The sequence below is a fragment of the Thalia democratica genome, chromosome 4 (assembly GCF_965202585.1).
Source record: "Thalia democratica chromosome 4, ktThaDemo2.hap1.1, whole genome shotgun sequence".
NCBI classification, from domain to species: Eukaryota; Metazoa; Chordata; class Thaliacea; order Salpida; family Salpidae; genus Thalia; species Thalia democratica.
In genome coordinates this window covers 72,547,504-72,566,850 of record NC_139168.1, presented here as the reverse complement: position 1 = coordinate 72,566,850, position 19,347 = coordinate 72,547,504, and the positions used below count along the sequence as shown (strand labels likewise).

The 19,347-nt window shown below is 26.9% G+C and overlaps 1 long non-coding RNA gene across 1 annotated transcript; it reads right to left on the bottom strand.

Moving 5' to 3' along the window:
• Positions 1-6,804: 6,804 nt before the first annotated feature.
• On the bottom strand, positions 6,805-8,064 carry LOC145832917 (uncharacterized). The gene is made up of 3 exons (XR_014369752.1): positions 7,998-8,064; positions 7,391-7,535; positions 6,805-6,903 (listed from the first exon to the last, which is right to left on the bottom strand). It is a non-coding gene; the product is annotated as an uncharacterized LOC145832917 (long non-coding RNA).
• Between the last annotated feature and the right edge of the window lie 11,283 nt (positions 8,065-19,347).

Here is a 19,347-nt window from a genome sequence, read left to right as displayed (position 1 = left end):
AATGTTTAAAAAAAAAAAATATTTGATTTAAATTAAAATATTCTAAAAGTTTAAATTCAGAGAATATGTTTTTATAAACTACAGTAATTAAACTGCTCTATTATGACCACACTAAAAGAAATCATATAGTTTTACACTATTCCTTAGCCCGTGCTTAAAAATAGAACTCTTTTTAAAGTTTTAAACTAAATTAATTGTTAAAAGTAATATTAAGTATTTGAACAAACTATTTCGTTAGACTTTCATGGTAATTATTCAGCCAAGCGATTGAAACTGGTTTATATTTGCCATAGAAAGCTTTTAAAATTTAGATTAAGTATATTAGTATGTTTATATTTTCCAAGAACTAGCGTACGATGTGACAAGCACTTGAAATGGACTTTTTTGTTAGTTATTAGCGACACATTTTCTTCTTTTAATCAATTAGTGCAATTAATGTGTAAGTTACCTTTTACTTAATATTTATGGAAGTCTTTAGAATTATTTTATTTACCTGCTTCAACTATTCCGTCTTCTTTTTCATACCTCTCCTTTCTACATATTGAAAAAGTCAAACTCCAGTATTTTGACCTGATAGTTGTTGAAACTCTGATCCTTGGCATACGCTGTGAGTTGGTGATACTCTAGAACAATTATTATAAATTTATCTTCATTCAGTATAAATATTATAATTTAAACTAACAGTTTATATCAAAAAGTATACTTTTTTTATTTAAGGTACTTTAATGTTTCTTAAAGAGTTTTCTATTATCTTTACTTTCAAATAGTTTGAACTGTTTAAAGTAGGTTTTTATTTATTTAAAATTGTAACAAACATAAGTTGTAAAAATTTAATATAAGTAGCGAAGTTTCTTTTACTATTAATTTTATAACTTTCACTTTAAATAAATTACTCATAAACAAATTATATTGCAAAAACTTAGTTGTCAGAACATTTTGTAGAATTTATAGTTCTAAGTATTAAATTTCTCATATAAATTCGTAATGAATTATTGCTCAATGTTTTTATACTTAAGTTGACGATATTTTACCTAAATCATCTGAGATACTTTCCTTTATCGAAGGCAAAGAAATAAGCGCGATTTAACTAGAAACTTTTGAGCAAATAAAAAGTTGTCTAATTCAAAGTGACTTAAATGAACGCATCAACGTAAGGAATATGTCCCATAATGTTGCTTACCAAGTTGTTCACCCTTTTCAATAAAAAAGTTTGTTGTTGTTGGCAGTCGGTCGAATACGTTAATGCTCTTTAGTGACACGGTTTAGTAGTTACAACTTTATACTGAAATATAACCATATAGAGTCCCTACAAAGTACAAAAATATCAGGCTGAATAACAACATACTCAATATAAACACTATTCAGAGAATCAAAGCACCCATTGAATTTTTTTCAGTCTAGAATTTTAACCGTAGCATGAGTATGTACTTAGGCTATTTGAATTTAAAACTTTCAGACGGCTTGTTCTTGTATGAATGAATTTAGTTATGCCGCAAACATAATTAGTACCGTAAACATATTTTAATAAAATTTTACTTTAAGCAAAATGTCTTCTAAAACAATCAATCAGAGGTAGTTTGACTGTATATTTCAGCAGTCTGTGGTTTTTTTTCATCGTTTAAAATCTAATATTCAATTGTATGTCTGCCTTATCAACAAAAGACGCCCTACCATTTGAGCTAAACTAAAAATTCTGTAAATCTTTTGAGCTCTCATTAAAATTAAGTATCCAAAGTGCACTCGTATGATAATTAGTAGTTGCCTAACAAACGTTAAGTAAAATATCAATTGACCAGGCTACAATTTGAAGTATGAGTTTTATGACTTTAACAAAAGTAGTTGTTTGTATTCATTATACAATTTTCAATACAGGTTTATAACGTATTGACAACAATTTGTTGTGGGTTAAAATTTGTGACTGCTAACACATGGTTCGACTGTTGATTTATTTTTCACTTGTAGCGTCGATTAAAACACTTGACAGTAGATTTTGGCTTAAGGTTATTTAATATTTTGTAGATTTCAATATTTACGCTTTAGCCTTGCCTTGCGAGAGTTTTTACGTGAATTAACTAATTGTTTTAAAGAGACTACCATTCTATATCCATTGAAAATTTTAACTCCTCGATTATATTTGTTTTATATTTTGTCAGTTGCTAATTAATAACTTATTAAAGTTTTTTTATGAAATTAATTTCGTCAACTGTTCAAAGTGGAAAAGTATCACAATTTTACGGGGTGACTTTTGCTCAAGCAAAAAATGTTATAGTTCAGATCTTTTATTGTTTTTTTTTTTTCTTCAAAAGTTTCTTTTATGGTAAATAATAAAACGTTATTTTATTTCTAGGTTTAGATAGTAGAGCTAAAACTATAAAATTTAAGCTTTTTGTACAGTTTTTTGATTAATATTTTAATAACTCTGACCTCTACTGTAATATAAAAACGTAAGCAAAACAAAGCTTTTTTGTTAAATCCAAGCTGACAAGACAATTCGTTTGCGGATGACTAGGCTGTAAAATATTTTTTTTAATAATTTAATTTTACATAAGTCTGGTTAATACTGTTTTTAAATTTAAACAAATGTACCGTAGAAAAGTTATCCTGATAATAATTAAACTTTTAATAGAAAGTTTCCTACAGTTGTTGAACCATATGTATATGAATAAAATTGCCTTTAAACACTTATTACCTTTTGATACATTAAATCGGTTTAAACAATACTTTTATTTAAATAGAAACTTAGGCAACAGTGTTTAAAAATAAGAATCTTATTCTGTTGATAACACGTTATTAATTGTTATTAGTTGTTTTTTAGAGATTTTTTTAAAGTATACTTTTTGTTACAACAGTTCAATGGTTTAAAGAGCAAAAAATTAGTAATCATTGAATTTTGAACGTTTTATTTATTATTTACTAGTTTTATTTTACAACTTAATATTCTTCTAACATTTTGCATTTAGTTAACACCAATAAGGATGCGAAATAAATCAACAAGACATGAACTAAAAAGCAAAAAGCTTTGACCGGAAAATGGATGGCGACTTAGCGTTAAGTAGTTCACAGCGTTTTAGCTTTGAAATCAAACGTACATAGTTAATCACAAAACTTCTAGTCGAAGCAGTTTTGTTGCGTCACAAAAAAATTTTTATGCAAAAATAAAATATTTATTTAATAACTATTATTTTTAACAGACTTGTATAGTTAAGTTTTATATTGTTTTTATATTTTTCCCAATTAATCATTGTTTTTGAAAATTATGACCCATAGAATTTTACCTAAATTTTCGCAACGCTATTTGAGGGATTTCTTGCTCAAGTGCAAAGAGTTTAGGTAAAATTCTATGGGACATATACTTTAGAAACAATAATTAGTTGGCAATAAAATATAGTAACATTATATAATTTAACTATACAAACCTGCTAAAAATAAAAATCATAAAAAAATATTTTTTTTTTGTATAAAAAGTTTTTTGTGACGCAACAAAACTGCTTCGAGCAGAAATTTAACTTCGGCATGTTCAACATTTAACTTACCAATTGGCATTAAACTGGCAAAAATTCATAAAACTTCAGTGAGTGACAACTCTGAACAGAAAATTGAGTAAGATAAAAATATGGAAAAACATTAAAATAAAATTGAAATTGAACTAATATAAACTTTTCATTAAAAAAGCCATTAAGGTGAGCTCTGTGCTAAAAAAATTTATATTATTAAGTTAATAAACTTATTTCTTTATATATATACATTTATATATATACTATATATGTACATATATATAGTATGCCATAAGGTGCTAATATCACTGTTTTATTAAAGCTTAAGATATTGAAACTTTTATCTTTTGAAACAATAGTCGAAAATAAGACAGATATTCGTAGAATAAATAAGTCTTAAAAACAGCTATCGACAAATTTATTACTGTTTGATTCCAAATTGTACAAGACAAGCAAACTAATTTATGCTTGCTATTGATCATCGACTAATGGAATAATTTGGAATAAACATCGTAAGGCATAAGTCTCATCATGTTTCTTACCAGGTAAAAGTATGTTTTATACTTTTAATAAAGTAGTTTCCGCAATTAAACAACGTAACATGTTTTAATTTTCTTGTTTGTAAAGTTGATCAGAAAATTTAAAACTCTTGATACTCGAGATAATAATTTTGATTAAAACTTACAAAATACCCAGGAAATTACAAGCATTGGGTCTAAATCATCACAATGTCATTCCTAATTAAGACTTTAAAATATTGTTCAGCTAAACACTCGTCACTATAATGTAACTTTAGGTTATTGACTTAATATAAGTTACAAATTAAAAGCAAGATCAACCAACTAGGACACGTCTGAAATTTTAAGCCAATGATAACCGGCTTTAAGAGACGTTTAATGTATTTTTACACAAACCAGCAAATGAGTGAAACTTTATTTTGAAGTGGACTGAAAGAGTAATTAATAAATATCTGATTTAAAAACAAGCCAACTCATTGGCTGCATAAATTAAAGCAAATCTTTAAGACAAAAAATCAGGTGCCATAAAAAAATTTACCTTTTCATGAAACTGTAAACTAGGGTAATTGTATAATGGCCTGTATTAAAATGGGTTATTTATTACAAAAGTAGGTCTATTAAGTCTTAAAAATTGCTAAAAAAGGGCTTTGAAGACAAGATTAAAATTAGATCAAGGCACTTTAATGAAATCTTAAAGACAGTAACAGATACTTGGAGCTAGCATTTTGAAACTCACGGAGGGAACGTCATAAGTACTTTATAACTTTTCTTTTTCTTGGACAGGTTGCGAAAAACTCTACAATGTGTGGTGATTGTTACAACAGATGTCTTACTGCCATTATTGCTAATTTTGAAACAAAAAGAAACGTATGTTGATGATACCACTCACTTTGACTTTAAACTAAAGCTCCCTGGTGTTTAACAATACCTTTCTTTCAAAACTTGTTTAAAAATTATTCAGTTTTGTCAAAGGTCAGTCACATCAAGCTAGTATGATATGGTAAACTAAGTATCGTATAATACAAGTTTCAATGGGTTGGAAAGTTTTAATGATTCGAATCTGATACCCATTTACACACAAAGAAAAACAGAGAAGAATTATTATGACGTCAGAAGAAACGTTTTTTTGTGTGACGTCACAACTCACTTTCGCTTCAGCAGCTGAAGCCGGAGGCAAAAGCAATGAAAAGCTTTTCAGTCAAAGATACAATCATTTTAAGCCATAAAAAATGGATGTAATATTTTTAAATTTGTTAACAACAACTCAATTTAATATTCAACAAAAATCTATTAGCCCAGTTTGTAATGTTAAAGCTTTGTACTGTTGTATTGAGATTGTGACGTAATAATTAACTACATCTTTATTTACTGTTTTTTGTAGACTGTAAGTATGGGTTCTAGTGCTAGTAAACTTCGAGCCGACTTCTAAGTATGTTTTAGTTGAATCTACAGATCGGTAATTTAAAATTGTTCATAACATGCACAGAAAATACAATAGGGATAGTTACGTTTTTATATTTTTAGCACCCAAAAGGTTACCTAGTTTTTTGTTTATTACTTTGCTATTTATTATCGTTACATATATTTATGGTAAGTAAGAAATTATGTCATAAAGGATCTCAAATAGTTAAGTAACGTGGTGAGTGGTTATTTGTAAAATATATATAAAAAGACATCCGATAAGTTCATCGTAAATAGTCTTTTTAAACATAACATAAGCTAATATTGTTCATTGAACAATTAAAAAACAGTGCTTAAATAAATTAGTCAAAGGACTTGTTGTATAGGGTTGTACCGGTGATCCTTTCGGTGACCTTTCGGTGATCGAATCATAGACCACTGACTAACAGTGCACCACTGAATAAGTAATTAAATTACCCATAATTTCTAGTCATTCACGAATTCACAATACATATTCAACTAATTTAAACGAAGGTGTCCGGAGGTCAATCATGAAACTTCTGTTGTTTACAGTAAGTTGGATAATAATTTTTTAATGTAAGCCTAAGAAACGAAAGGTATTTTGTTATTGTAATGTCCAAATTGATCTTTTGGTTGTTGAAGATACTTGACTTATGGACAAAAAATAAAAACTTTTATAATAATAAAAATAAATATATTATTTAAAATAATAGTAAATGCTGTTTATTCTATTATTGTAGTTTCCATTGGTGCAGAGCTTAAGAAGATGAACCAGTTCCACAACTAGCTAGTACAAGTGTAAAGCGAGGTTAAGCGATTTTTTCAGTAAATGAATGTAAATGATCATAAGTAAGCGAAAAGTGCAAAGCTAATCGAAAGAAACAACACGTAGTTATTACAGGTAATAAAATTATATGAGGTTTTTAGCATTGTCAATGTGCTACCAATGTTATTACCTAAGATAACTTTCTATATTGAATACTGGAAAAATGGCTGTAATAAAAGTAAGATTTTACAGTCTCCTCCTTTAAACTTGAGAAAGATAAACGCATGAATGTAGGGGACAGTTTTTTTTTTAAATCATTAGCCGAGTTAAAACAGCATTCTTCTAGGTTTGAATTTTTAGACATAAAAATTGTTCATTAAATATAAAAAGTATTCGGTCCTAAGATCTGGTGCACGTAAAACATTAGAAGTAAAATAACTTCTTAGATATTGTATAAACTTACCTCTTACTAAAATGTTTAAAAACCAATTTAATAAAAAAGCAACACACAAATCTTGAGCTTGTAGGACTTGTAGACGGACTTCAACCTTCTCAACTTTAGGTTGCAGTTTCTCCTGACGACCATCAAGTTCTTCCTGAACTGGAAGTACTGCCGCTTCATGTACGACACGTGATGTTGCATATTTGTCACGGTTGAGTGGTGATGTGCTTGTACCAGTTGCAGTTCTCTGCTAGGTTATTACTGTTGGATGTTATAATTTAAACAAAGCTTGAAAATTGTGAAATTGTAAGGTAATTGGTAGAACAGAATAAATTTTATATACATGTATAGGTTAATAAATCATTAATATGTTGCTACTGTAATGTCATTTGCTGATTAGCAATTCCTTTTTTTTAAGTATTTATAGAATAAGAAATTATGATAAGTTTACTTTATGTGTAGGTTCTCTTAGGTTTCAGTTTGGGATTTACTAAATTTAGATTTTTAAATCTAATCATATTAGAAGTCTGTTAAATATTTATAAAGTTAAGTTTAACATGAGAAGGTATTTTATGCCTTGTTTATAATTAGTACGAGGAATGTAGAGTTATGTTGAACATTGCATTGTATTTTGACTTTTCATATCGCTCATTGTTTTTAAAACAAATTGTAAATGATCTCTGTGCTGCCAAAAATAATTTGTGTGCACTAATAGAATATAGTATAAAAATAATAAAACTGCATCAACCTTGTATCTGCAGCAGCAATTGTAATGTACGCTTGCGAGGGATCCATCTCATCAACCACCTCAGCAGCGCCTTTAAGTGGTTCGTCCGGCTGCTTGATGTCGCCATTCATGTCGGTTGCTATTTTATTACCATCGTTCATGAAATCTGTTAGAAAAAACTAAATTTCATAAACTGATTATTATATTAAATGAGTTAAGAGAAATAAGTTAGTTTTTCAAAATTAATAACAAGAACCCAAAACGTCACCACTAGCAATGACGATATCTTATGTAAATCACTTGAGATTTATTCCTTTATCGAAGGCAAAGAAATAACCGCCATGCAACTAAAGATTATAGAATAAGTAAAAAGTTTTCTCATTTAAAAGTGAGAAAAATAAACCTATCAAAATGAGGGATAAGTCCCATAGTGTTGCTTACTAGATCTGTAACATGCAAAAAACCTTTTTTAATTAATAAGGCTATTTTTGTTTGTAAAGTCGGTCGAAAGCGTTGTTTGAGTGCTCAAAAAAGTTAATTTAGTCAAAAGTAGTTTTGTTTTTATAGAATATTAAAAAAAAAAATTTATAACAAGTATTTAACCAATACACGTTCAACATTCACTTACTAATTTTTTCTCGATTGTTCCACTACGAGACTTTGATGATCACAACAGAATGACTCAGTTTTCGGCGGAATCTCGGTGCTAAATATATTTTCTGTGACATTTGAAATTCCGCAGACACTTCTTGATGAATACAGCATATTGTCTTGGAGTGAAACGCAATTTTTTTCAGATGTTTTAAGAATAACAAATATTGTGATAAATCAAACCATTATCCAACGTCGGAATAAACCAAAATGAAAGCCTTATTGCTCGTTTTATCTCAATTTGTAAAATTGTATGTTCTAAACGAGTAAACAAATTTCTATTTCTCAGTTTTATCAATTAAAAACTTTATACGATGCAACTTGAAAAGTTTTCGGTAGCATGGTTCCTTGCCTTTCGGTAAGTTTTCCAGTTGGTCTGTCATAACAGGGTTTTTTTTGCAATGAACTTATAGGAAGTTCATGTAAGTATGCAACGCACATGTTTGGTAAACCCCCTAAATAATTTTGACTTCACAACTCTGAAAAATCTTGCTCAGTACAAGTTTAAGGTCTACGTTAAGCACCACTATCAACAAGTAAATTTTATGTTTATACACCCCTACAGTAAGAAAGTTTTTTACATTCCAGCAAGTTCCAAATATTACCTTCAAGTAAGTTTCGAACTTGAAAATAATGAAATAAGTTTGATGTGACAGATGCCTTTAAATAGTCGCAAGCTTTCAAAACCATTTTCTTCAACTATGTTTCAACGGATAAAAAATACCTTTAACCCGAACCATTGCTTTTTAGGGTAGCTTACGACTTTTCAAGGTGTCCTTATAGCTTTAGTATGACTCAACAAACTGATAACACCAGATAATTTGCTTGCCGGAGGTTTACACTAAATTTAAGCACACGTATGAAAACTTCAAAATTGACCTCATTAAAGTTAAAACAACTGCTTTTTATTTTCAGCCTACAAAATTGTGTTGGTAATTGTTATCATTAAATATCTCAATAAAAAGCTGCAAGTAGCAACAAACTACAAGTTATAAGTTTAATTTTAAAAAATGAAACAAGAAAACATTGGGATATGATGCCGAACATGGTAAAAGGGGAATAACCATAAATGGTGTCTCCCGTTTCTCCTAACATGACGAGAACAATTCCCTGCAACCCACCGTCCGGTTTCTCGTTTGCGTGTGAGTCTGAACATGACGTCAGAGGTGTTGTGTAACTCACGTGCGAGAAGCTATGGTGTCGCGCGTTGCAGGCCGTGCACCTGAATTGATACTGGAAACCAGTAGCAATTAGAAACTCTTTCCTGGTATGGGAAGTCCTCGTTTCTGTGTTGGTGATTTGTGTGTGTTTTTGTTAGTTGTTTTTAAGTCACTGGTGTCAACTTGGAAGTTTTCAAATAACGTGTTCACTTATGTTAAGTATATTTAGATTGCTCAAATTTAACAGTTAAACTAATGAAGAATTTAAGGCGTTTGTGAAGTAACGACAGGTTCCGTGTATAACTGTAAATAAAGATATTTCCTTTGTGAAAACGCAAAGAATTTTTAACAGAACTTTACCATGCTTTTGTTTCTGCTGCTCGTTACCGAAGTCAAACGTTTCAATGAAGAAGCTTCTTTTGTGACGTCACCATCGCTTTGGTGGTGGCATACCTATAAATGTTATTGCAAAAAGTTTTACACAAGTTAATTTACTGAACTAAGTCAATCTATTAAAATTTATTTATATTTATAATATGTATTAAAATCTAATTTACTGTAGATACTTGCTATCATCATAAAATGTTTACTTTTAGAAAAATATATTTCTGACTATTAGCAATACTACTTTTCATATCTCAAAAATCACAATGAAAATTTTATTTCCTAAATAATAATTTTAGTTACAACAGTCTTCTTACCTTTTTCTATTTCATTGTGTTATTTTTCACATTTTCAATATGTTAATAAAACTCTAACAAGTTTTCTGATATCAAAATCCTTGACACTGTTATCCTTAGTTGAACCACTAGAAGTCGACACTAGAAGTATTATTTAAAGTGTTAGTTTTAAGTTTTCTTTTACAATTGTTAGATAAAAAAAATACAAGTAGTGCGAGATCAATAAGTTGTTATTAAATTTGTAAAAATGTTTTAAAGTCGTATAATAGTAAGAGTGATAAAAAGACAACATCGTTTTAGCGATTCTTTTTTACCAATTAACATCGTCTTCTAGCGGATATTTTACATTAAATTTAAAATATTCAAAACAAATAGATGTTATAGCTAAATCAGGTAGACAATAATTCTTTATGATGTTTTACTCTTACTTTCATAAGCATAATATTTATTTTAGACATTTAAATAGTTCTCTAAAATTTTCTAAAAACACATAATGCTATTACAAAATGATTTATGTTGTATACCTACTATTTTCTAAACTTTTTTGATTCTTAAGGGTTTTTCATTTTTAAATAACAACTTAATTACAAAATTAAATCTTTGTTTTTACAAGAAAAAATTCACAAAAGTTTTATACAAAGATAAATGTCATTTTTATAGGAATCGCTAAAATATTTAATTATTTCGCAAAGTATGTAATTAAATCTAAGTATTACCAATACTACATAGTAAGCACTTAATGGTTTAAAAATATTTTAAAAAAATTAGCTGTTAGAATAGTAATGATTATCAGCTTTCGTTTGAGCAATTTTTTGGTTAAATTTTTTCTAAGCTTATAGATATATTCAAAACAATACTTTAATTTAAAAACTTAATTTAAACAAAGAAAAACTTTGAAACGAGAAACTATAAATTTTTAAAAAGCGTAGTATTTCTAGTGTATGTATTAATATAATCTAAAACATCAAACTCTTTGTTTATAATATATTTTATAAGTTCACATAAACTGTCCTTATCTTAATTAGAATTTATCAGTTAAATAAATTTTTGTAAGTTGAAAATGTTTTTATACTAAACGTTTCAGTTTTTTTTTATCTCAAATCAGAATCGACAAATCTTAACACTTGATAATACAAAGATAATAAGAATGAGCAGTTTTAAGTGCAAAAGTGGAAAAGTGAAATATTTTGCCCGTGGTCATTAACTAATTTTTTTCTTTTGCTCCAACATGAGTATCTTGTTTATAAGTACTTTAATTGAGTCAAAGTTCTTTTTACTTAAAATAAAACAAAATTCTTCGATAAATATGTTTATTATACATATTTTCCAAGGGCAATGACTCAAGTAGTAGTAGATATTAAGTATTAACAATAATTGGGCATGTAGATCAACTATAAATAATATCTTAAGTTTTTTTAGGCAAAATTTGAAAAATTAGTTTGAAGATTGTTATATAAGTTTTAGAAAAATAATAACATTTTAGTAATTCCTTTTGATAAATATTTTTTACAGTTATTTTACTATCTTAAACTTATTAATAATGTCTACAAACTCTTTATTGATTATTTTCTAATATTTTTTTTACATTCTAGAGGCATTGTCTTTTATTTTTATTTTTTAAATTTGACTTGTCCTAATTTACATTTTACTGTAAAAACTTATATCTCACGTTATTTATGCCAACTTGAAAGTTTTATTTTGTATAATTTTAATAGGTTATGATTATTAAAGAAAATAATTGGCAAATTAAATTTTGATATTAAGGACAGAGCAAGTTTTAGGCGCTAATTTTTTAGGTGTATTTTTTAACGAATATTCACCACTAGAGCGCACTGTAAGATTTAAGATTACCTTATTCACGCTTGATTAATTTCGGCTTGCAATTTTCACACACTAAACTTTTAATGCTAACTCTCTCGTTTAGCCACTGTCTAGCCGCTCAGCGTTTATATGCAAATTAGACGTATTTTTACGAAGTGTAATTGGACAAACAATATTTCAAAGCTTGTGATTGGTTTAAAAACTTATTTTTTGCCTGAAGGCATTTGATTTGAGCTGGTAAAAAATATTTAAAATTTTTTAATTTTATAAGTTCTATTTGTAAATAATAGTCATTTATATATAACTAAATCATAACAATTAGATAATAATTAGAAAAAATTTAATAAAGAAGTTATAACTAGTTAATTTTTACTGACAAACATTGTGGGCTTAAGTGTAACAGCTAAGTATAATAGTTTGGTAAATATTCAAACTAATTATAGTTAGTTTTCTTTAAGGTTTATTTAAATATTTGTATATATGCGTAAAAGTTACTATTTTTATACTATAAAAAAACAGGATTTTATAGCTATTAAGAAAAAGTTGATTGAACATATTGTTTTTATTTCTCAAGAGTGTTACTACACCAAACAACATAACAGTTTTTGCACTAGTTTAATGGATGTGCTCAAAAACTTATTTTTTTGCATATGAACGTCGGCTGTGCAAATCGGCACAAGAGATAAAATAAAGATAATAAAAGTGAGCAATTATAAGTGCTAAAGTGAATAAGAGGTTTTATTTTTTGCCGGTGGTTATGTAACTTCGCTCATATGCTTTCACTTTTTCTCAAAATTTTTTTTACTAAGCAAATTCGCACCATGCGAATCGTCACTAGAGATAATGTTAAGACAATAAAAGTGAGCAAAGTTTGAAGTGCAAAATGGTAAATTTTGAATATGTTGCCAGTTATTACGTGATTTTGCTCTCATATGAGCACAGAAGTAGTGATAACGTAAAAATGTATTGATAAAATTAAGCCTATCTAATCTATAGCTTCTACAATTTTCAAGTTCATTAATTAGACCAATAGGAAAGATATTTTTACTGCTACCAAACTAGCATGTTTCTTATATAGCTAAAAGTTTGATTTTTTTCTCAAGACATTTACTGCACTTTGATACTAAACAGCATAGTTTATTGCATCAGGGTCAGTTTAATGGAAAAAAAAAACATTTTTTTTTTCACTAAACAAACTCGCACCGCGCGAATCGGTAAAGATACTAAGAATGAGCAGTTTTAATTGCCAAAGTGATAAAAGTTGTTTATTTCTGCCGGTGGGTACGTAATTTCGCTCATTTGCTCTCACTTTTTCTCAAAAAATTTTTTTACAAAGCAAAGTCGCACCATGCGAATCGGTACAAGAGATAATGTAAAGATACTAAGAGTGAGTAGTTATAAGTGCGAAAGTGAAAAAGAGATTTTATTTTCTGCCGGTGGTTACGTAATTTTGCTCATTTGCTCTCATTTTTCCCCAAAAACTTTTTTTACTAGGCAAATTCGCGTCATTCGAATCAGTACAAGAGATAATGTAAAGATAATAAAAAAGAGCAGTTATAAGTGCGAAAGTGATAAAAGTTGCTTATTTTTGCCGCTGGTTACGTAATTTTGCTCATTTGCTCTCATTTCTCCCCAAAAACTTTTTTTACTAGGTAAATTCGCGCCATGCGAATCGGTACAAGAGATAATGTAAAGATACTAAGAGTGAGTAGTTATAAGTGCGAAAGTGAATAAGAGATTTTATTTTTTGCCGGTGGTTACGTAATTTCGCTCATTTGCTGTCATTTCTTCTCAAAAACTTTTTTTACTCACCAAAGTCGCGCCTTGCGAATCGGTACAAGAGATAATGTAAAGATAATAAAAGTGAGCAAAGTTGGAAGTGCGAAAGTGTATAAATTGAATATGTTGCCGTTAATTGCGTAATTTTGCTCTCATATGAGCGCAGATGATGACGTAGAAATATTTCAATATAATTACCTACCAACGTCCGCAAAACTATTGCTTCTAAAATTTTCAAATTCATTAATTAGACCGACAGGAAATAATCTTACTGCTAGTAAATAAAAGTCATATTTAAAATTTATGCATAACTATTAAAAACCTTTGTCAATAGTTAAAACAAGAGCCGACGCGTGGTATATTTGTTAGGGGGTAAGTAAAATTGACAAATACTTGAAAAACCCCTTAACTTGATATATAAAAGACTATTGTAGTAAGGTAAAAGTAATCTAATTATAACAAGTCTTTTAAAAGCAAAACTATATTTTAAAGTATTAATTCTTACAAATAAAATGATTTTTTTGTTGTTAAGGCATTTCTCTCAACGCAACGCATCCGCTTGGATTTATCAAATTTTTGATCAATGTAAGTCATTAAAGTTTGATTTTAACAACCACAACAATATTTGATAAATTCATAAAGTATGAAAGTAAAAGTGCTTAATGTTTAAAAAAAAGACATACTAGACGCTTAAGTTTTTACGTAAATTTGCCCTCAAACATATAACACCTAAAAAAATATATATTGAGTGAAGATAAAATTAAATCAAATAATTAGAAAAACAGAAAAAAATTAAAAATATTTAATTTCTGAATAAAATTGGTTTTATACAGAAAGACAAGCGAGTTTACTGGTCTCGGCGTTTGAGATAATATAAAAATAACAAGAATGAGAAGATTTTAGTTAAAAAAGTAATAGTGCGTTACTTTGTCAGTTAATATACAAGTTGGCTGTTTTACTTTTGTATGAGGTTAAAACAACTTTTGATAATTTCTTTAGCTCAGTCTGTTTAATTTCTTTTATACAACATGAAAACAATCTAATTATGCTAATATTCTAAAAAATTGGCATCAAAATATCTAAATTTTAGTGATTATTTTCTATGGATAATGTGAATTAACTCTTGAATCTTTGATTAAAAACAACTAATATTATTGTAACAGTAAAATATAGACATTAAAATTAGTTTTTTTTTAACGTAAAATTTGATAAGTGTTTGATCTTTTTTTATTAAGGTTGTATTTAGGCTTAATCAAAAAATACTATTAACAGGACGAAAACTTTTACCATTAGTTAATATTATTAAGTCAAATATAAAATTATCTTTGGTGTTTACATAATTTCTATTAAGCTTTCAAATATGCTTTAACATTTTTTAATTGACATCTCAATATATATGCACACTTGTTGATTGTTCAATTAATATAAAATTGTTGTTACTAGTTTATTTCCAGAAAAATTTATACAAATATCGTTTTAAAATAAACCTGGTCTTAGTGCTATAACCAAACTAATAAACATAATAATACCTGTTCAATTCCACCACAAATTTTTTGTGATAATGAGCCTCAGTACAATCGCTTTTCCATGCTTTGAAGCAAGAATTTGTGCTTGTGAATTTACTGAAAAGATTTTGTAGACATCCAGGACAAAACGTAAAAAGGTATACTTGGTGTGCGACTTGATAACCATCAGGTTCTTCGTGCACCAGCTCCTAAAATAAAATATTTTGAAAGTCTTTTTTTTGTTCAACAAACTAGGTAGATACACCATTTAAGGTGATTGTAATGAAATTATTTTACTCGTGTGACAGATTCAATGGGTTGTCTGCTGATGATGTAGGCAAGTTTCTCATCAAAAAAGTTTTAATACCTTGCATGTGACGTCATTGAGTTTTATGAACTCGATGACGTCACATACAGGGTATATAAAAGCAAATAAAAAAAGGTTACTGCTGATTATAACAGTAAGATTTAAAAAGTAAATGTTTAAAAGTTAAATTTTAGTATCAGTTATCTACCTTACAATTATTTAAATATTATGGTATAAATAAAATAGTTACTTAACTAAAATGGATTTAGCTCTACTTTTGAAGACTAGTTATAAATTTTCTATTATTAAATAGACAAACAAAATATCTTACTATATATTGATACTTCATCGTTTCATAAAGGAGACTTGAGACGTTTTAATAACTTCAGCAACAAATGATATGCAACTCTGTGTTGTAGTAGATTAGATTTATAACTAACATAAAATAAATAAAAGTCTAAACTAAGTAAATTTAAACACTAATGGTAATACAACTACATTTTATGATTATTTATATTAACTCCTCATATTTGACAAAAATGTTTGCCGTGCTCAATCAAAATATATAGCAATTTGATAAACAACAGATAAAATGTAATTACTTCTTAATTCTTTTAATAAATAAAAAATTCTCTGACAAAAAGTATTTTATTTAACACTGTTTGAAGTAAGTAAAAGTATGAAATGAAACAAAAGGTCACAATAAAACAGTTTAAAGCATAATATATAGCAATTTGATAAACAACAGATAAAATGTAAGTACTTCTTATTTTTTTTAATATATGAAAAATTCTCTGACAAAAAGTATTTTATTTAACACTGTTTGAAGTAAGTAAAAGTATGAAATGAAACAAAAGGTCACAATAAAACAGTTTAAAGCATACACATACAGTTCATTTAAGGGCATAGGGGACTTCACTTAAACTTACAGTGATTATTTAAGATAATTTTACATAAATGTGTAGGTAAAACAATATTAATATGCTGAATACACTTACAAGTTACTGTTTATAAAGTATTATTGTAGTATAATGCATAATTTATATATTTTCTTGATCCTACTATTTTTTATTAAAAGTACTGTCTTTTTGTAATTGTAAGTTTCTATATATAAAAGGTTGAATTTAAAACCTTAATCAATTAAAGCCAAGTAAACTAGTATTACTTTTTATACATAATATACATTTATGTAAAGATAATATATGCTGCTATTTTTTATTCACTTCTCTGAATCTAATAAACGCTAATTAATATATGTATAAAAATATACAAACTGCTTCAATATAACAAATAAATTGTTTAAAAAAATAGTTGATTAAAAAAATTAAAAGTTTTAGTTTTTTGTAGGTAGAAACTTTATTAAATTGCTTAAAAACACAAGTTTTAACAGTAAAAAAAAATTGTATCAAACTTTAACAAATAAAAATTAAACTTCTGTTATGTTGTATTTAACTCACTATTTGTTGTAAAAAATAAACTTAAAAGAATGTTAATAATCAGTAAACTATGGCTGTATTTTAGTTATACAATAAATTTAAAACAAATAAGAACTTGTTTAATGTTACATTGAAAAAAAATTAAATATGAACTTAAAAATTTCAGATATAAACATTAACATGTAAGACTTTTGTTAGTATAACAACATAGTTGTTTATAAATAAAAAGTAAAATATAAAGTTTGATGGTTATTGTTTTTAAAATAAAAAATAGTTTTAGTGACCATCATCTACTGAATTTAAATCTATATCATTTAATTTTTTTCATTTAAATAAAAATACAAGAACTTTCAAACAAGAGTTATACATTTTGAATAACAAAAACGTTGAGAATTATTTTCTTTTAATGGTTATTTTATAATTTTTTTAACAATGTATCCTTAATTTAATCTAATATTTATAATAAACTTTTCTGTTTTTTTTTAGTAATATATATGTTTTAACGTTTTTGTACATATTAATATTAAAAAATATTCAAATATTACTAACTTGCGTCCACCTTATAAATAATAAAAAATAAAATTCATTGAGTTGAATATCAAATTTTTTGTTTATCTTTAATAAACATAAAATGTTTCATATAAACAATATTTACTTAACTTTATAATAATGTAAGTGTTCTAATGGGATTTTTATACCGGTGAAAGAACGTAAATTAAGAATAATAGGTTTAGTTGGCTAGAATAAATTTTAAATTTTTGTAGTCAAAAATCGGATAATTAACTTAAGTGTTTTTTTAATTTTAGAAGAAATATTACATAAGTACTTATTTAAAAGAACAATTACTACTTCATAAAATTTAGATCAGTTTTTTCTGTTGAAGTAAAACCGTTTAAAAATAATAAATTTTACTAAAAAAGAAGTTATTACTTTGTAAAAACAAATTTAGAGTAATTAGTAACAAAAGTAGTGCAGAAAAGTTTAAAAAGCCTTACATCTAGTTAAAAAAGTTGTATATTTGTTATTATCAATAAAAAACGCTTTGGTATAAACAAGACGTTTATTGATGTTATTAAGTGAAAGGGGATTAAGTGAAATCGACCATTATTGTCAAACATAAAATCATGCATTGAATGTAAAACAGCAAATAAACAACTAATCTAAATAAACCTTATTTTTCTCAAGAGTTATTAAAGATAGTTTTTTTTTTATTTAAAAATATGTTTTATACAAAAACTACTAAAAGCAAACTTCATTTTTCAAAATCCTATAAACTTAAAAATTTGTAGTACATTATAGTGTGATAAACTTGCTATTTTTTATAAAGTTAAATTTATTTCTATAGGATATATCATTTTTATATTTAGTTTGAAATTTAAATAAGTCACTATTAGTTTGTTATATACTTCTTAAAATATTTAGTTACAAAATTGTTTTTTGCAAGAATAAAAATCTTATTAAAATACATATAGACTTTATTAATTTATTTTCACTTATTGTATAGTTATAATAACTTATAACTATATATTGATTTTGAAAACATGATTTAATCAAGAAAAAAACAAATGTTTTAGTTTGTACTTATAAATATAATAAGACATAAATTTATATAATTAGCAAATCAACTTTTAATTATAGTAAATTAAGCAAATGATCATGTTCAAACTATTCTGTATTAAATCCGACAAATTTAATTGCTTCATATTTCAAAAAATAATCATTGTGATAACATTGTAGAAAACTTTTAAACCAAAAGTAGTTTTGTGTAAACTTTCTAAAAATTTACACTTAAACAGCTATAGCTTTGCTAAGTGAGATATTTTGAAAAAGTAAAAATAAAGGTCTAGCTTCTAATTTAGGGTTTCCCTTTTGTTTTCGAATTGCCCCCTTTGAAGAAACTAAAAAAGCTAATGCCCCCTCTAACAAGACTACTCAAAAAAATACCAGTAAAAGTACTATAAGACCTTTTTTTTGCCTTCATCTGCAACTCAAGAAAATCTAGTGTAAGTTTCAAAGTTTTAGAATCGCACTTCCTACCCCCCCCCCTTTCGCCCCTTAAGTAATAATTGCACACCAACTTACTAAAATTTCCCCCCACACCTCGGAGGGGTAGTACTGTCCACTTTGGGAAACCCTTTAAAAGTAAATGGCTGCTTAGCAGAGATGCTATTTACTGTTTGCAGATATTGCTATCAGTATTTATTGGAAAACAAAAAAAAAGTAAAAAAGTTATTGTAAAAGACTAAATAAATATAATGTTTTTGAAACTTGTGTACTTAATAAACCATTTAAGAACAAGTAAATTATTTGAATATTAAGTTGTTTGAAGTTCCAACAAAGCTAGTCTGAGTATTTCAAAAAAAAAAACATCAAGGTGCCTAAGTAAACTTGAGTTTTACAAATAATTTAAGAAAATGTCTTGTGCCATGGCAATTTTCTTTGTTAAACAATTTAATTATTTGTTCATCTAGTTATTGATGAAAAGTTGTTTATTTGTATATCATTTATCTAATTAATACTATCAAAAATAGACACTTGGTTTAAATTAACTTTGTTTTATGACTATTAAAGGCAATTTCATATGATTACAAAAAGTATTGATATGTATATCTTAAAATAAACCTGAAACTTAGGTTTAT